Source organism: Rhinatrema bivittatum, chromosome 1, assembly GCF_901001135.1.
Source record: "Rhinatrema bivittatum chromosome 1, aRhiBiv1.1, whole genome shotgun sequence".
NCBI lineage: Eukaryota > Metazoa > Chordata > Amphibia > Gymnophiona > Rhinatrematidae > Rhinatrema > Rhinatrema bivittatum.
In genome coordinates this window covers 416,708,535-416,734,052 of record NC_042615.1, presented here as the reverse complement: position 1 = coordinate 416,734,052, position 25,518 = coordinate 416,708,535, and the positions used below count along the sequence as shown (strand labels likewise).

Here is a 25,518-nt window from a genome sequence, read left to right as displayed (position 1 = left end):
CTAAGTCCCGGCAGCCGGGCTCCTACGGGCTCCTCCTGGGGGAGCTCCGGCTTCCAGGGTGAAGTCTCATTACCGATCACCTAAGTCCCAGCGGCTGGGCTCCTACGGGCTCCTCCCAGGGGAGCACCGGCTTCCAGGGTGAAGATCATCGTTCGCATCCTGCCTGATATCCGCCTCCCGGCCTGCTGTTACACAGACTATAGTCCACCTCTCCCCAGTCTCCTGCAGGCCGGCCCAAGGGTCCACTAAAACCATTAATCCACAACAACCGTTGCTAGTAATAGCAGTGGCTATTTTCTAAGTCAACTTAATTAATAGCAGGTAATGGACTTCTCCTCCAAGAACTTAGCCAATCCTTTTTTAAACACAGCTACACTAACTGCACTAACCACGTATTCTGGCAACAAATTTCAGAGTTTAATTGTGCAATGAAGAACTTTCTCCAATTAGTTTTAAATGTGCCACATGCTAACTTCATGGAGTGCCCTCTAGTCTTTCTATTATCTGGCCACCTTTTGAAGGTGTGGGCTCCAGAATCATACACAGTATTCCAAGTGAGGTCTCACCAGGGACCGATACAGGGGTAACATCACCCCCCATTTTCTGCTTATCATTCCTCTCCCTATGCAGCAAAGCATCTTTCTGGATTTTCTCATCCTTTTATCCACCTGTTTGGCCACTTAAGATCATCAGATACAATTATCAGTAAACCCTCTTCCTTTGTGCTTAGAAAAATTTCATTTCTAATGCTGTAACTTTCCCTTGGAGTTTTGCATCCTAAATACATTACTCTGCATATTTTAGCATTAAATCTTATCTACCAGACCTTAAATCATTCCTTGAGCTTTGCTAGATTCCTCCTCATGTTTTCCATTCCTTCCTGGCTGTCCACCATGTTCCATATTTTGGTAGCATTGGCAAAAAGACAAACTCTTCCCGACAACCCTTCCATTATGTCACTCACAAAAATGTTGAAAAGAACTGGTTGAAAGACCCATCTCTGAGGCACACCTCTAGTAACAACTAGGGGTGTGCATTCGGATTGACCGCATTAGTAAAACGCAACTCATATTTTTTTTTTTACTTAAAAAATTGATTCGACATAAACGAACGAGCCGTCCGGCGCGAACAAGCCGGGAATCACGTGACGCCGCGTCACTCGACGTGCCACCGACGTCACATGCTTCTCGCCAAGGATTGCAGAAATGACGTCCTCACTCCTCGCTCCATCACCAGGGAGTTGTGGTAAGTCTGGGGGGGGGGGATTAAGGAGGGTGAGGGGGTTTAAATTTTTTTTTTGCACATATGTACATATACCCAACTCATTGGATTTTTTTTATGTCCATATTGGCCGCAAGTGGGACCCCCTTTCGGACATAAAAAATATGAACATAAAATTTTGCTCTGCACATCCCTAGTAACAACCCTCTCCTCAGAAAAAACTCCATTTACCACTACCCCTTTTTGCCTTCCACTCAGCCAGTTTCTAACAGAGTCAGTCTTTCTAGGATCCACAGGAAGGGTGCACAATTTATTTATAAGTCTTCTGTGTGGAACTGTGTCAAAGGCCTTGCTGAAATCCAAGTAAACTATATCTAGAACTCTCCTTTGATCCAATTCTCTGGTCACTGAATCAAAGAAATTGATCAGATTCATCTAACAAGATTTATCTCTGGTAAAACCATGGTGCCTCAGATCTTGCAATCCATTGGATTCCAAAAATTGCACTATTCTCTGTTTTAGCAGTGATTCCATTAGTTTGCTTACCACAGAGGTCAGACTAACTGGACTGTAGGTTCCATCCTCCTCCTTACTTCCACTTTTATGAATAGGAACCCGAACCCCAGCCACCCATCTCCAGTCTTCCAGAACTACTCCACACTCTAAAGAAGCATTGAAAAAGTCAGCCAGTGTAGCTGCCAGGACATCTCTAAGTTCTCTTAGTATCCTCGGATGTGTCCCATCCAGCCCCTATCACCTTTTCTATGTTAAGTTTAGTTAGTACCTCATGAACACACTGTTCTGAAAATCGATTGAGGTTTATCTCACTTCCAGTCTTATTTGTGCTTGTTTTAAGTAATCCTGCTCAAGGCACTTCCACAATGAACATAAAACAGAAATATTTGTTAAACAATTTTGCTTTTTCCTCATCTGCCCCTACATATTTCTTGCCTTCACTTTTGAGTCTCACAATGCCACTTTTGCACTTCTTTTTCACTAACATACAGTATCTAAAAAAAAAGTCGTCCCCCTGATTTACCATATTTGCTATTTTTTCTTCTATTTGAATGTTCGCATTCCTGACAACTTTCCCAGCTTAACTTTTCCAGATATTTTTACCTGTCTTCCTCTTTTAGAGGTCTCTTGTAGTTTATGAATGCTAACCTTTTCTCCCTTACCTTTTCAGCTACTTTTTTTAGAAAAACATAATGGTCTGTTTTTCCTTTTCCCTGTATTTACATTCCTGACAAAAAGATTATCTGCCCTTATTATATCTCATTTTAGTTTTGCCCACTGCCTTTCTACTTCCCATAGATTTTCCCATCCAGCTAACTCCTTGAGGTATTCCCTCATTTTGAGAAAATTAGTTTTCCTAAAGTCTAGGACCTTCATCTTAGAATGAACCTTCTTCTTTTGCATCCTAGTATTAAACCACACCATCCAGTGGTCATTGGTTCCCAGATGATCATCCACTACAACATCAGAAATACTGTCCCCATTGGACAGCACCAGGTCCAGTATCACTCCCTCCTTGTGGGTTCTTTTACCATTTGACAGAACAGCTCTCCATGCAAAGAATCCAGGATCTCCCTACTTCTAGAAGGTACTGCAGTTGGGATGTCTCAATCAACATCTGGAAGATTAAAATCCACAAGCAGCAGCTCCTCCCCTTTCACAGCAATCCTGTGAATATTGTCCATTAAATCTCTATCCACTCCTCTGTCTATGATGGAGTTCTGTATATTACACCAAGATAAATAGATGTTCAATTCCCTCTTTCCAGATTAACCCATAGTGCCTCCTCCTTACCTCATAAACCCAGTAATGCTGTTGCTTTAATACTGTTCTTTAGAGATGTGAATCTGTACCGGACTCGTTTCTGGTATCGGGATTGGGTAAAAACAGCGGGAAATCTTCGTTCCCGTGGTTTTTACCCGTTTAAATTGGCTGTGTTGTGCCGAAAAAAAAAACCACCCCGACCGTTTAAATGTAATTCTTTCTAATCCCCCACCCCCAACTTTTTTAAAGTACCTGGTCCAGTGGGGGTCCGGGAGCGATCTCCCACTCTCGGGCCGTCAGCTGCCAGTAAACAAAATGGCGCCGATGGCCCTTTGCATGTGACAGGGTATCCATGCCATTGGCCGGCCCCTATCACATGGTAGGAGTAATGGACGGCCGGCACCATCTTTAAAAATGGCGCAGGCCTTCGAGGGGGGGTTCTTTTTCGTGGGGAAAAAGGACAGTTCCCTCCGGCCGTATATAGATTACTGTGGATTAAACGAAATTACCCAGAAGGACAGATATCCCTTGCCACTAATCTCTGAACTGTTTGACAGGCTCCTTGGGGGCCAAAATATTCTCCAAGTTGGACCTGAGAGGGGCCTACAATTTCGTCCAGATATGCCAGGGCGATGAATGGAAAACCACTTTTAACACCTGTGATGGCCATTTCGAATACCTGGAAATACCCTTCAGCCTTTGTAATGCCCTAGCGGTGTTCCAGAACATGATGAATTAGGTATTCAGAGACTTGCTCTACTATCCGGATGACATCCTTGTATTCTCACGAGACCTCCAGAATCATTGCAGAGATGTCTGCAAAGTTCTTCAGCACCTAAGGGACAATTGCTTGTACGCCAAGCTGGAGAAATGTTCCTTCGAACAAGAGACTGTTCCTTTTCTCGGTTATATGGTCTCGAGTCAGGGCTTCCAGATGGATCCCCAAAAGACCAAGAGCATCCAGGATTGGCCCCAACCAACGGGTCTCAAAGCACTTCGTATTCCTGGGATTCACTAATTACTACCGGTCATTCATTCCACATTATTTCACACTGAGCACCCCTCTCACAGCCATGACACGCAAGGGAGCCAACCCCTCACAGTGGTCACCCGAGGCCATATTGGCCTTTCAGAAACTTAAGGATTCATTCCTTAAAGAACCATGCTTACTCCACCCGGATCCCCGACGACCTTTCATCGTCGAAGTTAACAATTCCAACGTCGGTGTTGGTACAGTCCTGAGCCAGCATTCTGCCAATCAACCTTACATCCCTGCTTTTTCTTCCCTCGCCACTTCTCTCCTGCGGAGCGCAATTATGGAATCAGGTTCAAAGAATTATTGGCAATTAAACTCGCCTTTGAAGAGTGGTGCCCCTGGCTTGAGGGGGCTCAGCACCAGGTCACGGTGTATACGGACCACAAGAACCTTGAGTACCTGCACCATGCACAACGCCTTAATCACCGGCAGGCCCACTGGTCTTTCTTTTTTACTCAGTTCAATTTCTTGCAATGGTACCGGCCAGCCGACAAGAACACTCGAACCGATGCCCTTTCCTGGTCCTTCACACTGAGGATGTTCCGGATGTTCCGCATCACATCATCGATCCAGACAAGGTTCTTCTCTCTGCCATATTCACCGTACTACCTGGGAAGACAGTGGTTCCCTGTCCACTTTACAGAAAAATCCTTCGATAGGCACACGATTCCCTGTTGGCAGGCCATCCAGGTCAAGCCAGAACCCTTTTGTCACTCCAGAGGTTCTACTGGTGGCCAACCATGAAGAAGGACGCTCAACCGTATGTGGAATCATGCCCCACCTATGCCCGTCAGAAGCCACCAATGGGTCGACCCTGGGGTCTCTTGCAACCACTGCCCACACCCAGTGAACCATGGACACACATTGTCACTCATTTCATAGTGGATCTTCCTCCTTCCAATGGCAATAATACCATTTGGGTCACAGAGGACTGGCTTTCAAAACTGGCTCACTTTGTGACTCTACCTGGCCTCCCTTCAGCCCCGGAACTGGCGAGACTGTTCATCTGCCACATATTCCGACTCCACGGACTCCCAAGGCATACACTCTCTGACCAGGGGGTACAATTTACGGCCAGGTTCTGGAGGGCCTTATGTAAGAAATTTGACATTGCCTTGGACCTCACGTCGGCCTATCACCCGCAGGCCAATGGTCAGACGGAAAGAACAAATCAGACCTTGAAGTAGTTTTCCGGGCATACGTAAACTCACGACAAAATGACTGGTCTGAGTTACTACCTTGGGCTGAGTTTTCCCTCAATTCTCATCTCTCTGCATCCACCGGGTCTTCACTCTTCCAAGTGGTATATGGACGTCGGCCCCTGCCTCCACTTCCGCTACCTCTGTCAGTGGCCTCTCCTGTGGTGTAAGCCACCGCTCAAGAGTTGCATCAACTCTGGGACAACACTAAACAACTTCTACAACAAGCTGCCCAGAAGCCCAAGAAATGCTATGATACCCATCATCGGGCAGCTCCTCAGTTCAGTCCTGGTGATAAAGTATGACTTAGTACTCAATTCATTTGTCTGAAACTACCTTTAGTCCGCTTCGCTCCCAGATACATCGGGCCATTTCCCATGCTTCATCGTCTGGGCCCAGTTACATACAGCCTGCACCTGCCCACATCACTCAAGATTCATAATGCCTTCCACGTCTCACTACTTAAACATCTCATTCTATCCAAATTTTCCAAAAGGCCGCCCGAACCTCAAACTCTAGCATTGGAGGAGTACATCACTTACCAAGAACAGGACATCCTGGATATACGGAAATGAGGAAGATGATGGGAATATCTGATCTCGTGGGAGGGCTTTGGGCCTGAAGAAAACAACTGGGAGCCTGCAGCCAACATTCTCGATAAAGAACTGATCAGGCAGTTTCATACTTCTCACCCAAGAAAACCCAAACCCCTGGGGAGGCCCTAAGAAAGGGGGTACTGTTACACTCTGCGGCCGCAGACGGTTGCGACTGCTGCTGCTCATCTCTTATTTTACTGCTTTGGCTCAGTTGGGCGAACTTGCGGCCTCTGCCAGCTACCGCCGGCCTTCTGGCCTCCGTTCCTAGGCCTACCTGAGCAGCATGAATGCTGCCGACCGCCATCTTACCCTTGGGGTTCCCTAGGCATGTGCATGCACTCCCAGACCTGCTTTAACCAAGTCATGGCTGGAACCTCAGGGGCGTCCCCATCAGATGACATCAATCAGCTTCGATATTTAAGCTCGCCAGCCAAGACAGCCGGCGACTTGGCAATGAGTTCACTGTGCTGTATCTACCTACTCTCACTTCAGCATTGTTCCGGTTCCTGCTTCCGTGGTGTGAAACTATCAGGTAACCGCTCCTCGGGAGCCCTTCCTTGTCTCTTGGTTATCCGCTCCTCGGAGGGCCTTTCACCTGGGCTACTGCCTGCCTCGCTTCCTGAGGCTTTCTACGGAACTACTACTTGTCTTCAGTTGCTGTGAGTAACCCCGCTGTTGTGATATCTATGTGGGAATCCTCTCCGGTGAGCCCCGCTCTGTGGACCATTGCCATGATATCATTAGAGGAGCCATCTCTGGGTTTAACCTGATCTGCGGACCCGTGCCGTGATATCGCTAGAGGAACCCTCGCCAGTGTACCCTGCTCTGCGGACCACTACCATGATCTCCCACCAAGGAACCCTCTTGTGTACCATCTCTACAGACCCAGTGTGACTTCAATGACTGTAACTATCTCTCGGCACCCCGCTCCCCAGGGAGTGTCGCATTTATTGCCCGACTGCAGTCATCCGAGCTGAGTCTGACGTCAGCATCTGCTTTGTCGCTCAGTGGCCTGCCTCCTGGGGTCACCCTCTCTTTTTCTCTCTCTACCTCTGCTGTATATCATCCCGCAGCCGAGACCCCACCTCCCGATGGTGAGGCTCAGTGGGGCTCCTCCCCTGGGCAGTACCATCTCTCACCTCGGCCAGAGGGCCCACATACTTACAAATCCTAACATACTCCTAATTCATTCCACTCTCTTGCACCTGCCACTTAGGGAAAATAATAGTTTTCCATATGTTCTTATTAAAATAGTTTGAATTTGTTCTGATGTTGGGACTCAATGCTGGAAATTAAGGAAATAAATGATACTGAACACTATTCTGAATTTTCCTCTTCATTTTCCTATTCTGAATAAGATAAGGTTAAGATTTACCATAAGTGGAAAACAAAAAAGGGCAAGCTAGTTGTACTGCTAATTCAGGAGAAACAAAAAAATAAATTACATATTTCATGAGGGTTTCAGATTATATTGCTCATTAAACATTTCACATTTATTATGTACATTATGACTTTGTGACAGAATCACACACAGAAGAATTAGTACAGTGTCACCCTATTGCTGACTCTTTTACACAAAGTAAGCTTCCCCGTGTCATAGTCACTAGCCACTCTGTGCATGCAGTAAGAGAAAATCTGTTCTCTTTCTGTATATTTACTACAGAATACTGATACATTCCGCTTGCTTGCTATAGAAGAGACTGCACATCTACCTTGCTGTTATACAATTACACAGTAATCATCTGATTCTTATGCTGCTAGGACACAGTGATAGTGACTATAAGAGAACACCTTGCTTGTTCACATTTATTTTTACATGCAGAATCCCCTAGTTGATTTTCAAAGTGCCACTTATGGTCAGTCCATTTACATGGATTAAACAGCTTGTTCTATGGTTATATTGCTTTATGGCTGTAAAGAAATTTGGCACTGGCCATCTCTGGTTGAATTGCAAAGTGCCACTAGTATACCACTTACATGCATAAAACAACTTGTTTTACAGCTATATTGCATTATGGTGTAAAAGAATATGGTGCCATATTTAAAGGGGAACCCGGAGCAAGGAACTCTATGGAAGGGGTGGGGGTTGGGAAGGCCCCAGCCCTTGCTTATTTGTAGGGAGTGTAGCCCTCCCCTAAAAAGTGCAATTGGCCCCCACTAAGGACAGCCCTGTCCAGAGTTGACATGGGACCGATATTAAATCAACTTCTGTTTTAGAATCATAAGGGGTGTTTTTTTTAAGAAAAAAAGTGTTCATATGATTTGCTCAGCTGTTCTTTTCTTGTTAATCTTAGCTTTTCCACAACATGCATTGTCACCACACAACCCATTTAGTACCTTCTTTTTTCCTATGTGTTTATGGTTATGAAATAGATTGAGATTTTCTTTGAAATGGTCAGTTAAATTACTACAATGCTGTCTCATGGAAAGCTTTGGTTAGACCTGCTGAATTCCTGAACCATCTGGCAACAGTTTCCAATGATTTCAATGAATATTTCTTACAATTTCCATAGGCAACTGTGGCAGACTTAGGAATTTCAATAGCACCAAAAATAGAGGCTTATATGGAGACCACTAGGGTATTATAAAAAGGCACAAAAAATGTTATCACCAACCTAACAAAATAATTGTTAAAACAACTGTAACCCTACCTCGGTGTGTAAGCCCAGCATGGGTGTGTACATAAAGTTATTTCTCTACTCTATGGGGCAGGGACCCTGGTTAGCTTCTTTAACTCTTCCCTTCCCAAGGACTCCATTCTACCTTTTGTCTAGGGTAGAATGGAGTCCTCTCAGGTCCCAGAGGGAGTGGCTAGCTTCATTGGTATATTATATGCATAGTAAATGACATAGAAACATATTACATGATGGCAGAAAAAGACCAAAATGGCCCATTCTGTCTGCTCAGGAAGAATTTAATGTTGCAAAACTAGTTATAGAGTATAATCAAACAATAACATGATTACTGTACTTTTTCCTAAGTAATACCTAACTGTAGCACTGAGCCTTTTGGAAGCCAAGAGACACTGCATATATTAAATGCAGATACAGTTTTAATTGCCATTGTTTCAGCCAGTACTTAGAATTATTAAAAAGCTGTGGATCTCAGTTTTCAAATGATTCTTAGCATTAAACATTTTAATTAGGTTATGTTCCCTGCAGAGAACATCAAGATTCATGGCAAGAATGTGAAATACTATTAATGGCTCTATTTTCAAAAAATACTTTTCTCATCTGTGCCTATGGCAAACACTTGTGAAAATGCAGCCTGTAAAATATATATAAGGGATTATGCCTTCTTGCAAATATAGAAGACATTATGGAGTCATAAGGATTTTAATGCAAATTTCTCCTAGCAAATTAGAACAGGCATGGCATTTCGACTCCGACTGTAGAAGAGTTATTGTGGGACATCTAAGTATTAAAGCACTTGTATTTAAATGTTTCAAAAGTGTCCAGAATAGCTGATCTCAGTATGATAGAACATTAACCATTGGTATCCTAATAACGTTGCAGACATTAATATTATTTTGTCTGGTGAAAAGCTTCAGAAATCTGTGGCTTTGGGTTCCATAGGAAACTGATGCTGGTCATTAGGGGTATGCATTTGTTTTGGGTAATCTGAAACAAAATGAAAATGGACTGTTTCAATTCATATTATTCATTTGTTTAAAACAAATGCACATCCCTACTGAACAATGAACTAAGTGTAATGACCCTTTGGGTTCATTACCATTAAGGCCTAGTTAATTCCAGGAGCTAGCAAAAACAGGTTAGTGAGGCACCATTCAGTACAGCCCCTCCCTTTGAGGGTGCTGGGATGGCCGTCCCCTTGTGAGATAATAAAAACAGCTCTCTCCCTTACAGGCCGATACAGTAAAGTGCGTCCGCGGTTACCCTGCTTCTAAACCGCTTTCTACTCACAATTTTGCCGCGTTAGCCCAACCCGCGATTCCCTATCCCTTTTAACCCATCCTTGCTGCTTCTTTAAATCAATGGGTACCCCTTTCCGCCCGCGGCATGTATATGAGATGTAAACGATCGGATTAGCTTTTCCCCCCCATTCAGTAATGTGCGCCCCGACTATTGCCTTTTTAACCTACAGTTTAGCCGCGCATTTAACCTGCTAATTTACCGCCTACCCCTACCCCTGCGTTAGAGGCAGGGGTAAGGGTAGACGGCAAACTTTCCCCCAAAAGAAAACCTAAAAACCTAAAATCCCCTCCTCCCGAAGCGACTGGATATGTAAAATATGTAAAACCTAAAAACCTAAAATCCCCTCCTCCCGAAGCGACTCGACATGTAAAATATGTAAAACCTAAAACCCCCTCCTCCCGAAGCGACTCGACATGTAAAATATGTGAATAAGTTTAACCAACTTACTTTTTGTTTCTTTTTCAACCCTTTCAGCCTTCTCTGCCGTCCTCTGGAGGGAGCAGCAGGCGGCGAAAGCGGCTTCCAGCGGCCCCCGCCGGCGAAGACGGACGAACGCACGCCCGTAGTGCACGGGTGCTCAAGCCACCGAAAGCACATGGACGGGCGTGCGTGATGTACGCCGTGACGTCACGCACGCGTGTTCATGTGCTTTCATTGGCTTGAAGCTGGCCATGACATCATGCACTTTGCTGGCTAGAGCGCCCAAATTGACGGGCGCTCAAGCCAATGAAAGCACATGAACGCTTTCGGTGGCTTGAGCGCCGTCTTCGCCAGCGGGGGCCGCTGGAAGCCGCTTTCACCGCCGGCTGCCCCCTCCGGAGGACGGCAGAGAAGGCTGAAAGGGCTGAAAAAGAAACAAAAAGTAAGTTGTAAAATATGTGAATACGTGTAACCATGTCGAGTCGCTTCGGGAGGAGGGGATTTTAGGTTTTCTTTGGTTAAAGTTGGGATCCACTTCCTGGTACCTGTCATTTCAAATGTCATTTGAAATGACAGGTACCAGCGCACCCAGTATACTGTATAGGCGCTGTATAAAGCGCCTATACAGTAAAATGGATTCTGCTTCATAGGCGCGCGTTGGACACGTGTTGGACGCGGCTTGAATTTGCATGCGGTTTTAATACAGTATCGAGCGGTAGGTGAGCCGGACTGTGTGTGTGGCCAACGCGGATGCGCCCGGCACTAACGCAGCTCTTCCTACCGCTCCTTACTGTATCGGCCTGTTAGAGAGTAAGGCAGTGCAGTTTGATTTTTTGAGTAAGAGGAAATGCAGGAGCTTTTTCTTAGATTGGATTTTGGACCTACCTTTGGAGCTCTGACACTCCAGACTGGTATCCCTGGGAAAAGGTCAGGAAACTACCTTTGCTGTCCTCTCCTTTGCTGGTTGGGTCTGTCTTCCAGGTAGCTTTTGGGATTTTCCAGTTTTTGTTATAAGAAGCTTTGCGTGATCCCTGGTTTTTAGAGATGTGAATCGGAACTGGTTCCGATCCAAATCTTAAAATTTTTATCGCCCAGCACGATTTGAGTTTTGATTATCGGCTGCGCCCGATCCGATAATCAAAAAACCCTCCCCCACCCTCCCGAACCCCCAAAAAAGGTTTTAAAATTACCTGGTGGTCCAGCGGGAGCCCGGGGAGCGATCTCTCGCTCTCAGGCCATCGGCTGCGTTAATAAAAATGGCGCCGATGGCCCTTTGCTCTTACCATGTGACAGGGCAAAGGTAGCGCCAGCGCCATTTTGAATACTAGCAATACGACCTGAGTGCAGGAGATCACTCCTGGACCCCCGCCGGCGCCATTTTCAGTACTGGCAGCCGCTAGCCTTTGCCCTCACTATGTCACAGGGCCCGGCTGTCGGCCCCTGTGACATAGTGAGGGCAAAGGTAGCTTGGGCGCCATTTTGAATACTGGCAATACGGCCCGAGTGCAGGAGGTCGCTCCCGGATCCCCGCTGGACTTTTGGCAAGTCTTGTGGGGGTCAGGAGGCCCCCCCAAGCTGGCCAAAAGTCCCTGGGGGTCCAGCGCCGGCCATCCAGTGCTCCTACCATGTGACAGGGGCCGGCCAATGGCACAGATACCCTGTCACATGGTAAGGGCAAAGGGCCATCGGCGCCATTTTTATTAGTGGCAGCCGATGGCCCGAGAGCGGGAGATCGCTCCCCGCGCCCCCACTGGACCACCAGGTAATTTTAAAAGGTTTTGGGGGGGGTCGGGAGGGTGGGGGAGGCTAAGGGGGTCATTTTAAAAGGTCGGGTGGTTTTTTTTTATTGGGCCATCGGCGTCATTTATTTTAGTGGCAGCCAAAATGGCGCCGATGGCCCGAGAGCGGGAGATTGCTCCGGGACCCCCCACTGGACCACCAGGTAATTTAAAACATTTTGGGGGGGTTCGGGAGGGTGAGGAATTTGTTTTAAAGGGTCGGGGTGGGTTTAAGGGTTGTTATGGTGTGCCGGTTTTCCCGCCCTCCCACCGATATACGATTTTTCACGATAAATCGGGGGAATTTCTATTGTATCGCGACTAACGATTTAAAAAATCTGACGATTTTTTTAAATCGTCAAAAAACGATTCACATCCCTACTGGTTTTAGGCCTAGAGAGAGATTACAGGGCAGTGTCTTCCTAGGGGGAAATAGGATAGGGAAGACCTATCCTTTGCATCCCTCTCAAGGACAGAGGAATGGTGCTGACCTGCTACCAGTGACCTCTGATATTGAACTCAGTTTTGGGGGAAAGAGATTTTTGGTTAGAAGGCTTGGGAGGAAGGTTTTGCTGCCCGCTTCCTGCCCTAAAAGAGTAAGATTGAGAGAGTTGTGTTATTCCTACTGGGATCCTCTTTCCAGAGCAAAGAATCCAGAGAAAGAAAGTGACTGAAAGAAATGTGAGTAAGAGCACAGCTAAGATATTCTGAGGACCCTATCAGGAGTCTTCACCCTGGGGAAGAGGTAGTTTGGGACTCTTGCAAAAATTGTTTTACCATTTTTCTTGCCAATTTGGATGGTTATTTTCTACCCACACAAGAATACCTCTGCCCACTTGGGAACTTTGCTTATCCATGCCCTGGAGGATAACAGAGAGAGAGAGACCCTGGCACAGATAATGACTGAGAATTGTATATGCCATCTGTGGTGCTAGAATTTATGTGAACTGTGCCATGTATTCATACAATAACTTCTACAGTAAAGTTTTATGTTTGGACACTCAGAGTCTTCTGCATTTGTTTATTGGCACTCACATCCAAAGTAGCAAAAGAGAAGGTGTTTCTCCCCCATTTAAAAGAGACATTTTCACATCTACTACTCTAGAGCCTTGAAGGAGAAACTCCCAGCCAGTAAAAGAATCCAGCCCTGGGGTCAAAGAGGCTGAGTGAGAGAGTTTAGAGCTGGACTGGCCCCAAGATATATAAATTATTTTATGGCCCCACTGGTGTTTAGTTATCACCGGGAGATAGGATTACATAAGTAAATTTTCACATGCGCTTGATAATGTTATTAGGTCTTTATAGGGATTTCAGCCAGTATGGCTCATTTTTTTTTTACCATTTACCTAAATAGCATTAACCCCTTGAGAAGCTAGTTTTACTGAATCCTAACTAATAAATTCCAAATTTAACCTCTAAGACCACACATTTTAGTACTTAGTAAGGAAATTGTTATGTATTCTCTAGTTCTTTAATAATTTAATATAGGGAAAAATAACCCATGCTATAATTACACGATGTTGGGTTCCATATTAGGTGCTACAACCCAAGAAAGAGATCTAGGTGTCATAGTGGATAACACATTGAAATCGTCGGTTCAGTGTGCTGCGGCAGTCAAAAAAGCAAACAGAATGTTGGGAATTATTAGAAAAGGAATGATGAATAAAACGGAAAATGTCATAATGCCTCTGTATCGCTCCATGGTGAGACCGCACCTTGAATACTGTGTACAATTCTGGTCGCCGCATCTCAAAAAAGATATAATTGCGATGGAGAAGGTACAGAGAAGGGCTACCAAAATGATAAGGGGAATGGAACAACTCCCCTATGAGGAAAGACTAAAGAGGTTAGGACTTTTCAGCTTGGAGAAGAGACGACTGAGGGGGGATATGATAGAGGTGTTTAAAATCATGAGAGGTCTAGAACGGGTAGATGTGAATCGGTTATTTACTCTTTCGGATAGTAGAAAGACTAGGGGGCACTCCATGAAGTTAGCATGGGGCACATTTAAAACTAATCGGAGAAAGTTCTTTTTTACTCAACGCACAATTAAACTCTGGAATTTGTTGCCAGAGAATGTGGTTCGTGCAGTTAGTATAGCTGTGTTTAAAAAAGGATTGGATAAGTTCTTGGAGGAGAAGTCCATTACCTGCTATTAAGTTCACTTAGAGAATAGCCACTGCCATTAGCAATGGTTACATGGAATAGACTTAGTTTTTGGGTACTTGCCGGGTTCTTGTGGCCTGGATTGGCCACTGTTGGAGGCAGAGTGCTGGGCTTGATGGACCCTTGGTCTGACACGGTATGGCATTTTCTTATGTTCTTATGTTCTAATTTAACAACAAAAACGATGCAAACATAAGTCCATCAGCAGGATGATCTTATGCACCTGGTGCAAAGAGCTCCAATCTCTTAGAGTACGAGTTCAGTTCTGGAGGGTAGAGTAGCAGACCTGTTGGAAATGGGGCAGAGAAAGGTCATTAGTAGAATACCACTGGGACCTGTGCTGCTTAACATATCCAGAAATGATCTAAAAAAGGGAACGGTAATTAATGTGATGACTTAAAATTACTCAAAGTTGTTAAAATGGAAGCAGAGGAACTGCAGAAGGACAAGGAGATTGGGATCTGGATGGCAGATGAAACTGAATGAGGAAATGTTCATTGCGATAGATATAGGGTTCTATAGCTGGGTTCTACATTAGGAATCACCACTCAGAAAAAAGACATAAGAACATAAGAACATGCCATACTGGGTCAGTCCAAGGGTCCATCAAGCCCAGCATCCTGTTTCCAACAGTGGCCAATCCAGGCTAATCCAGGCCGTAAGAACCTGGCAAGTACCCAAACACACAGAGCCCCGGGACGCGCGTAAGTCCCGGGGCTTCGTAAAAAGGGGCGTGTCAGGGGGGTTGCGGAATGACACGGCGTTTCGGGGGCGAGGCGCCGGCCCGGGGGTGTGTTCGAGGCCTCCGGACCAGCCCCTGGGTCGGGTGAATTTGTTGCCAGTGGATGTGTTTAGTGCAGTTGGTGTAGCTGTGTTTAAAAAACGATTGGATAAGTTCTTGGAGGAGAAGTCCATTACCTGCTTGCAGCAGGCGTAAATCTGCCAACAAAGGTAAGGGGGGGTGGGCGAGGGAACAGGCAGCGTGCGCAGGTTGCACAAATGTTCACCCCCTTGCGCGCGCCGACCCCGGATTTTATAAGATACGTGTGAATCTTATAAAATCCAGCGTACTTTTGTTCGTGCCTGATGCGCGAACAAAAGTACGCGCGCGCGTATGTTTTTAAGATCTACCCCTAAGTATATTCCATGTTACAGTTGCTAGTAATAGCGGTGGTTATTATCTAAGTCAACTTAATTAATAGCAGGTAATGGACTTCTCCTCCAAGAACTTATCCAATCGTTTTTTAAACACAGCTACACCAACTGCACTAAACACATCCACTGGCAACAAATTCCAGAGTTTAATTAATTGTGCGTTGAGTAAAAAAGAACTTTCTCCGATTAGTTTTAAATGTGCCACATGCTAACTTCATGGAGTGCCCCCTAGTCTTTCTATTATCTGAAAGACTAAATAACCGATTCACATTTACCCGCTCTAGACCTCTCATGATTTTAAATACCTCTATCATATCCCCCCTCAGCCATCTCTTCTCCAAGCTGAAAAGTCCTAACTTCTTTAGTCTTTCCTCATAGGGGGGCTGTTCCATTCCCTTTATCATTTTGGTCGCCCTTCTCTGTACCTTCTCATCGCAATTATATCTTTTTTGAGATGCAGCGACCAGAATTGTACACAGTATTCAAGGTGCGGTCTCACCATGGAGCGATACAGAGGCATTATGACATTTTCCATTTTATTCACTATTCCCTTTCTAATAATTCCCAACATTCTGTTTGCTTTCTTGAATGCCGCAGCACACTGAACCGGTGATTTCAATGTGTTATCCCCTATGACTCCCCAGATCTCTTTCTTGGGTGGTAGCTCCAAATATGGAACCCAACATTGTGTAACTATAGCACGGGTTATTTTTCCCTATATGCATCAACTTGCACTTATCCACATTAAATTTCATCTGCCATTTCGATGCCCAATTTTCCAGTCTCAAAAGGTCTTCCTGCAATTTATCACAATCTGCTTGTGATTTAACTACTCTGAACAATTTTGTATCTGCAAATTTGAATACCTCACTCGTCGTATTTCTTTCCAGATCATTTATAAATATATTGAAATGTAAGGGTCCCAATACAGATCCCTGAGGCACTCCACTGCCCACTCCCTTCCACTGAGAAAATTTTCCATTTCATCCTACTCGCTGTTTCCTGTCTTTTAGCCAGTTTGTAATCCATGAAAGGACATCGCCACCTATCCCATGACTTTTTACTTTTCCTAGAAGCCTCTCCTGAGGAACTTTGTCAAACGCCTTCTGAAAATCCAAATATACTACATCTACCAGTTCACCTTTATCTACATGTTTATTAACTCCTTCAAAAAAGTGAAGCAGATCTGTGAGGCAAGACTTGCCTTGGGTAAAGCCATGCTGACTTTGTTCCATTAAACCATGTCTTTCTATATTTTCTGTGATTTTAATATTTAGAACACGTTCTACTATTTTTCCTGGCACTGAAGTCAGGCTAACCGGTCTGTAGTTTCCCGGATCACCCCCGGTGCCCTTTTTAAATATTGGGGTTACATTAGCCACCCTCCAGTCTTCAGGTACAATGGATGATTTTAATGATAGGTTACAAAGTTTTACTAATAGGTCTGAAATTTCATTTTTAAGTTCCTTCAGAATCCTGGGGTGTATACCATCCAGTCCAGGTGATTTACTACTCTTCAGTTTGTCAATTAGGTCTACCACATCTTCTAGGCTCACCGTGATTTGTTTCAGTCCATCAGAATCATTACCCATGAATACCTTCTCTGATACGGGTATCTCCCTAACATCCTCTTTAGTAAACATTGAAGGAAAAAAATCATTTAATCTTTCCACCATGGCCTTATCTTCTCTAATTGCCCCTTTATCCCCTCAATTATCTAACAGTCCAACTGACTCCCTCACAGGCTTTCTGCTTCGGATATATTTAAAAATGTTTTTACTGTGAGTTTTTGCCTCTACAGCCAACTTCTTTTCAAATTCTCTCTTAGCCTGTCTTATCAATATCTTACATTTAACTTGCTAATGCTTATGCATTATCCTATTTTCTTCTGTTGGATCCTTCTTCCAATTTTTGAATGAAGATCTTTTGGTTAAAATAGCTTCTTTCACCTCCCCTTTTAACCATGCCGGTGATAGTTTTGCCTTCTTTCCACCTTTCTTAATGTGTGGAATACATCTAGACTGTGCTTCTAGGATGGTATTTTTAACAATGAATGTAGACACCACGTCAACTATTAATTAGTTATTTCAGATTTTCAATTTTCCAAACGAGAACCCATTATTTATGCATGGGGTGCGATAGTTTATAGATCTTCATATCATCCCATGGTTTTTGGAGCATCTCTGCTCTTTGCTTAAGCTGCTTGTGGGATCATCTTTAATCAAAGGTCTTTCCGTCGAGATGAGTGACGGACTGTCTTCTCCCCTGAAAGACGAACTAGCAGCCCGAGATATTCCTGCGTCGTTGGAGGACCTTATCTCTCTGGTTTGGCGGGTTGACCACTGCCTCCAGGAATAGCATTGGGAAGTAAGGACTGTACGACGAGCGGCCCCGGAATCACCTCGGTCCGCTAGCCCCAAACCTAGGGCACCACCGGTGGTCCCCCCGCCGATGGAAAAACCGATGCAGATTAACTGCGATCATCTTACTCCCGAGGAAATTCCGTGGCTAGGGTACGGAACTCAATGGTGTATTCCGTGAGAGAGTGGGAACCCTGGCGGAGATGGAGGAGATGATGTCCAGTGACTGCTTGCCGGTCTGGGTCAAAGGTACGTCAGAACTTGGATATGAAGCAAGGGAGCTCCTGTAGTAGGGAATCAGAATGCTCCCAGAGTGGGGAGGCCCATGCCAGTGCTCTCCCCTCCAGACGAGAGAGGATGAAAGTGACCTTTGTCACTTCATCTGGAAACAGAGAAGGTTGTAGCATAAACTGCATGAAACACTGGTTAACGAACCCTCGGCAAAGACGAGGGTCCCTGTTGTACTGGGGAGGAGATGGGAAGGCCAGCAGTGCCTGTGAGGGCGATGAACCAGAGGAAGTGCTACTAGCAAGAGTCCCGGGGTTGGCCATGGCAGACTCTTCAAGTTGTGACTAATTTCTCCACCGAGATGGCTAATGCCTTGATGTATTGCTGCTGCTCCCGGATACGTGTAGCCAGGCCCTGAAGAGCCTGCAAGGCTGAGGACTCCGCCGAGTTCATGGCCTTGGTAACCTGTTGTCCTGGAGGTGAACCCTTGGCCTGGCGTAGGATTGGTACGGCCCTCTGAGGGGACCCAGAGGGTGCCTACCACCAGGAGGCGGAGCACATAAGGAGACAGAGGCTAGCTGGAACTTCACCAATAACGGCCCGGGGGATCCGCAGGTTGAGCCCTTGGATTCCTGTACTGCCTGGGCTTAAGTGGGCCTCTGGGGGTCTCCCGGAGAGATGATGGAGAGGTGTGCCACGAAGAGTAGAGGTGCGTGGCTGACGGTGAACAGATGAGCTAGACCGGAACAGAGAGTACCGGAGACCACGGGTATGAGGCAGGAACTGAAGGTCCTCCAGGAAGAGTAGGCAGCACCTAGTGGTCTAGCTCGAGGAAGGCCATGGGCAGCGTCAAGGCAGGCGGACCTGGTGGTCACAGGAGAAGCGAAGAGAGTGTCTGAATGAAGCGCAGGGATCAAAGCCAGGGTATCCATCCAAGGATGGTCAGCCAAAGCAAGGGTCAGTTCCAGGTATCAGTCCAAGTGTGGTCAAAGGGCAAGCGAAGGTCAGTTCCGGGTATCAGTCCAAGAAAGGTACAACCTGGGTTGTGGAACAAAAGTCAGGAATGAAGGAACACAGGAAGGACCAAGGGAACACAGGAGCAAATGCAGGAACACTAACGAGAACCCGAACACAGGATCAGACGCAGGAACACTGGAACAAGCACAGGAACACTAACACTGGAAGAAGCACAGGAACACAGGAACGAGGACAGTAACTAGCTCACACAATGGTGACGACCCGTTTGCCAAGGCGGGGAACTGGGGAAAGAGTCTCGCTTTAAGTAGTCAATTCAGGTGACGTCATCTCCGTGCACCGCGAAGTGAGTTCCCACCACGGACCCTTTAAAGGGCCGCAGGATCCACATGCGCATGCCTAGGGGCGTGGTCCTGGCAAGGGAGGACGCTGAGGCCCTGCGAGACGCCTGCAGGGCGGCCTGGGAGGTCGCGGGCCCGGATGGAGCAAGAGATGCCGACGAGCAGCGCCGGGGACTGCAGTGACAGGCTGCAGCTGCAGGAGAAGCTGAACCAGGGCCTGTTGGAGCGTGAGCAAGGTGAGCAGGATCGTCAGCGGTGGGGCCGCGGATGGAGCACGCAACAAGAAGTACAGTCCAAATGTATTCCATGCATTAAGAAAGGTGGAAGGAAGGCCAAACGATTACCAGCATAGTTAAAAGGTGAGGTGAAAGAGGCTATTTTAGCTAAAAAATAGTCTTTCAAAAATTGGAAGAAGGATCCATCTGAAGAAAACAGGAGAAAGCATAAGTATTGTCAAGTTAAGTGTAAAACATTGGTAAGACAGGCTAAGAGAGAATTTGAAATGAAGTTGGCTGTAGAGGCAAAAATTCCGAAGCTAGAAACCTGCAAGGGAGTCAGTTGGACTGCTAGATGACAGAGTGGTTAAAGGGGCTCTTAGGAAAGATAAGGCCATTGTGGAAAGACTAAATTATTTCTTTACTTCTGTGTTTACTAATGAGGATGTAGGGGAGATACCGTTCAAGAGACAGTTTTCAAGGGTGATGATTCGGATAAACTGAACCAAATCACGGTGAACTTGGAAGATGTAGTAGGCCAGATTGACAAACTAAAGAGTAGCAAATCACCAGGGCCGGATGGTATACATTCCAGAGTTCCGAAAGAACTCAAAAATGAAATTTCAGATCTATTAATAAAAAATGTAACCTATCATTAAAATCATCCATTGTACTTGAAGACTGGAGGGTGGCCAATGTAACCACAATATTTAAAAAGGGCTCCAGGGATAATCCGGAAACTATAAACCGGTGAGCCTGAATTCAGTGCTGGGAAAAATAGTGGAAACTATTTTTAAGGTCAAAATCACAAAGCGTATATGGTTTAATGGAGCACAGACAGCATAGATTTACCCAAGGGAAGTCTTGTCTCACAAATTTAGCATTAGTGAGGTGCGCCCATGTTATAAAACCCCGTTCGGCGTACGCAAGGGGAGGTAGAATTTCACAAATTCGGGTGGCAATACCTCGTCAGGCTTACTCAGTTCCCTCCCAGTCCAATCCAATTAAAGAGTGGACTGGGAGGGAATTTCCCTACCCCCTACCCTAACCTCCCTTCCCCTCTCCTAATTGCCTCCTATCCTTATACTAGGTCCCCCCCATTTTTTTAAATTACATTTTGCTCCTACAAAGGAGCTGTAGCAAGTTGTGTGCGCTGGTACACTGCCGGCACGCGATCCCCGGGAACAGTGGCAAATGGCCGCTGTACTGGGCGCCTCTAGCCCCGCCTCCGGACCACCCCTCCCCACCCCTCTGCCGAAGCCTGGCTCTTGTGCACGTAACAGGGGTTATGCGCATGGCTGGGCACCTTTTAAAATGCACGCAGCACGTGCAAGGCTCAGCCGCACACTAAACCCCTGTGTTTAACTCGCACAGGGCATTAAAAATCAGGCCGTAGGTCAACTTGATTAATAGCAGATAATGGACTTCTCCTCCAAGAACTTATCCAAAGCTTTTTTAAACCCAGCTACACTAACTGCACTAACCTCATCCCCTGGCAACAAATTCCAGAGTTTAATTGTGCGTTGAGTGAAAAAGAACTTTCTCAGATTAGTTTTAAATGTGCTACATGCTAACTTCATGGAATGCCCCCTTGTCTGAAAGAGTAAATAACCAATTCACATTTACCCGTTCTAGACCTCTCATGTTTTTAAACACCTCTATCACATCCCCCCTCAGCCCTCTCTCTCCAAGCTGAAAAGTCCTAACCTCTTTAGTCTTTCCTCATAGGGGAGCTGTTCCATCCCCTTTATCATTTTGATCACCCTTCTCTGTACCTTCTCCATCGCAACTATATCTTTTTTGAGATGCAGCAACCAGAATTGTACACAGTATTCAAGGGGCGGTCTCACCATGGAGTGATATAGAGGCATTATGACATTTTCCGTTTTATTCACTATTCCCTTTCTAATAATTCCTAATATTCTGTTTGCTTTTTTGACCGCCGCAGCACACTGAACCGACGATTTCAATGTATTATCCACTATGACGCTTAAATCTCTTTCCTGGGTGGTAGCTCCTAATATGGAACCTAACATCCTGTAACTATAGCATGGGTTATTTTTCCCTATATGCATCACCTTGCACTTATCCACATTAAATTTCATCTGCCATATTTTCCAATCTCACAAGGTCCTCCTACAATTTAACACAATCTGCTTGTGATTTAACTACTCTGAATAATTTTGTATCTGAAAATTTGTTTACCTCACTCGTCGTTTTCCTTTCCAGATCAATTATAAATATATTGAAAAGCACGGATCCCAGTACAAATCCCTGAGGCACTCTACTGTTCACCCCCCTCCACTGAGAAAATTGTCCATTTAATCCTACTCTGTTTCCTGTCTTTTAACCAGTTTGTAATCCACGAAATGACATTGCCACCTATCCCATGACTTTTTACTTTTCCTAGAAGCTTCTCATGAGGAACTTTGTCAAATGCCTTCTGAAAATCCAAGTATACTACATCTACCAGTTCACCTTTATCCACATGTTTATTAACCCCTTCAAAAAAGTGAAGCAGATTTGTGAGGCAAGACTTGCCCTGGGTAAAGCCATGCTGACTTTGTTCCATTAAACCATGCCTTTCTATATGTTCCATGTCTTTCCATATGTTCTTCTTGCATATACAGCGTTGCTCTCTGCTTCAGTGGCAAGGGGAAATGTTGAAAACAGGATTTACATTCAGACAACATCCAACAAGGCATTGATCTGTCCAGTCTGGGTAAAGAAGCATCGGGGTAACTTGCTGGATGCCGAGGTTACTACCCCTAACCATTAAGCCTTATGCGCACCTTTGATGCAACTCCAACATTACTCTCTGCATGAATGGCAGGAAATTTGAATCAAACAGTTACCAACAAGGGCCCTGAACTTGGAGGTTGATGAAACAGATAAGCATGGGAAAATAAGTGTGGGAGCTTGCTGGGCAGACTAGATGGGCCGATTGGTCTTTTTCTGCTGTCATTTCTATGTTTTTGATCTTTAGAACACTTTCCACTATTTTTCCTGGCACTGAAGTCAGGCTAACTTGTCTGTAGTTTCCTGGATCGCCCCTGGAGCTTTTTTTAAATATTGGGGTTACATTAGTCACCCTCCAGTCTTCAGTTACAATGGATGATTTTAATGATAAATTTCAAATTTTTACTAATAGAGCTGAAATTTCATTTTTTAGTTCCTTCAGAACCCTGGGGTGTATACCATCCGGTCCAGTTTGTCAATCAGGCCTACCACATCTTCTAGGTTCTTGTAACCTGGAATGGCTACTGTTGGAAACAGGATGCTGGTCTTGATGGATCCTCATTCTCAACCAGTAAAGCAACTTCTTATATTCTTTTGTTCTTATGACTGGAATCTGAACTCCCAAGTATGGAGAGTGGGGTATTTTTTAATCCTTATTCATTTTAGGTGTTACTTGTTATATTTTCTGTTTTAAAATATGTTATTGGAATTGGAGTTTGTGAAATGTTTAAACATTTTTAGGAGTTTTTGGTATTGGTTTAATTTGTCAGCTCTTTTGAAATATTTTTATTAGTATAGTTTTACTATTATGATTGGTGTTTTATATTTCCTGATTTTATTATTGTTGTGCAAAGAATGGTAATATTTGTTTTTCCATTGTCGCACTGCATACAGAGTTTTGCTTCTTGTAGTTTCTAGTCCAGCTTTTTTATGCACATTTCTATTTATACCTTACAATGTCTTTATTCTGTATTTGGTGAGGGTCTGTCTGTATTCTGCATGTGTGACCACTGTGAGGTATTCTGTTAGAGAGGGTAGCTTCTGTATAGGGGTCTATAGCAGTTTTGCTTGTTTTCCTAATAGGAGGTGTTTTAGGGCCTAGTGTAATATTTATGGTGTTGCATTTTCATAGATAGGGTTGTTGTGTTAGTGTTGGCAGTTTGGGTATGGGAGGTTTGCTATACTGTAATTCAGTTTACTCATGACTTTCTGAAAGTTTAATAACATATGGCAGTGTTATTTACTATTTTTCAAGTGGGGACCATTTTGGCAAAAAAACCTTTCACTGTGAGAGCCAGAACTGTCAGTGGACAAAGTGGTTGGCACTCTGAACAAGTGCGTTCACTGGCAATGACATGGCCATCCAGCTGATAAGCTTCATTCAGGGTAACTTATATAACTAAAACAGTCTGCTCCCATAAAGCTCTCTGAGCCTGTCTACTTCTCTTTCTCTCTCAGCCCTTCTCTCCCCACACTAAATCTCTCAGCAACAGCAGCTCTCCCTACACACATGCACTCATCCTCCCAGACACAATCTACCCCCAAACCCATCTCAGCTAATCTCAACACCCACCCACCTCTTCTATCAGTTAGCCTCCATCTTCCTATCCCTACACTTATCCCCTCCAATCCAAGCCAGTTCTGTCCCCCTTCCCCTTCACCTTCTCTGTAGGGTTGCTGCTAGCACTGCCTCTAAAACACCTGTTCTGTCTTCCGGCACAGCTCTTTAAACTGAGATGTACTGTTTTTCCAGATCTGGTATAATATTGCAGTGCTGTCTTTCCTTAGGTAGGGTTGTTGCTGTTTGGATTATGGAAATTAGTGCAGTTATATAGTATGGAAGGGCTGCTACTACACATGTTGTGAGTGTCTTTTTTGCTGGTTTTTCTGTTACTTCACAAAGTATTGTAAACACTCGCAGCCAGCGTTGCACAGCTCTGCCACTCCTCCGGATCCTGGGTCACATCTCCTGCGAGTCACTCTTCTCCCTGTTTGCCATCCAGCCACTTATAAACTCCCCAGGCCCTGGTCTAGACCTATACTGTCCTAGCTTGACTTGGGGCTCCGCTTAGAGGGAGTGGTTGGTAAAGCCACTCCACTCCAAAATAGTACAAAAACAGTTTTTTCAAAAATAGTTTGTATTGCAATTCAAATGTTCTGTTCCGTTTCTTCTTCACACCAACCCCCACCAGTTCTCAGGAACACAGTCACAAACACTTGACTCTCTAGCCAGCTGCTACCGCTCCCTTTTAGGGAAGAGCACAACACTCCCCAGCTCCCCTCTGTTGTGCAGCGGTTAGGGGCCTTCCCAAATCAAAACAGCTTGTGCATAACAGGTTTTTCAATTTAAGGCAAAAAGCATTCCTTTAAACTACATGTCATTTACTATCCCCCACTCTGGTCACTTACTCAGTCTCCATAGCAGAACCTCAGGATTCCTCCGTCCGGGAGTCTACCTCCATTTCCTGCTGCTCTTCTTCTGAGGAGCTGGGCTTTTCTGTCCATCTCCATCATTCAGCCACACCCTCCTCCTGTACTACCATCGATTCAGCTGTGTCTGAATCACTGCTGCTTAATTCAGGACCTGTTCCAGCTCTCCCTCGGCCCATGGGTCAGGTGTTCCCTCTTGGACCCTGGGAGCTGAGGCTGTTGTGGGGGCAGCTCGGGGGTTTTTCTCTCTTGGCTTCCTCCTCCTCTATCGCCGCCTGCCTTCTCCACCTGCTGGGCCTCGCCTTCCGGCCGGGCCTCACCTTCCAACCGGGCCTTGCCTGACGGCCAGGCCTCCAGCTGTTGCAGGCCCCTCCTGTGGGGCCCGTCGGCGGCAGGGATCCTCCACTCAGGAGTGGCGCCTTCCTCCCTGCCCTTCCTTCCTCCCCACTACCCACACACAAGTGCTGCAGCACTTCCCCTCCCTCCCTCCCTTTTGTGTGTTTCTTCATTTTAGATAGTTAACCCCTCCCTTTTTCTTTACTCTTCATACTCACCCCCCTTTTTATTTCTCGTGTTTTTTCTTTTTCCCCAGGTGCTGCTCCCCCCATCAACTGGGAGATCCGCCACCTACCCTCCTGTGCTGATGCAAGGCAGAGGCAGCAGGCCCTGCAGGTGAGCGAGCCATCCTTGGCTAGGAGGTAAAGAGAGGAAAAGGAAGGGACACTCTCCAAGTGGCCCCTTCCCTCCTCCCCCCCTTACATTTAATCTTTTTTTTCTATTCTCGGTAGCCTACCTTTTTACTTTTGTTATTTGCCTCTTTGTCGTTCTTTGCGTTCCCCTTTCCACAGTGTTTTGTTCTTTGTTCCTTCCGTTTGGTTTCTGTTATCGTTTGTTTAGTCAAGGTTTTGTTTTTATTCTGCCCTCCCCCCACCTGCTATTTCCCCG

The 25,518-nt window shown here is 45.4% G+C and overlaps 1 long non-coding RNA gene across 7 annotated transcripts in view; it reads right to left on the bottom strand.

Annotated features, from left to right (window-relative positions):
* Nucleotides 1-25,518, bottom strand: part of LOC115092192 — a 381,274-nt gene extending 355,756 nt beyond the window's left edge. The window contains exon 1 of one of the 7 annotated variants that reach the window (XR_003856945.1): nt 25,367-25,518. This is a non-coding gene — a long non-coding RNA (uncharacterized LOC115092192). Of the gene's footprint in view, nt 1-24,552; nt 25,023-25,366 lie in introns of those variants that run through there. The other 6 variants (XR_003856934.1, XR_003856939.1, XR_003856933.1 and 3 more) reach the window with 6 other exon arrangements.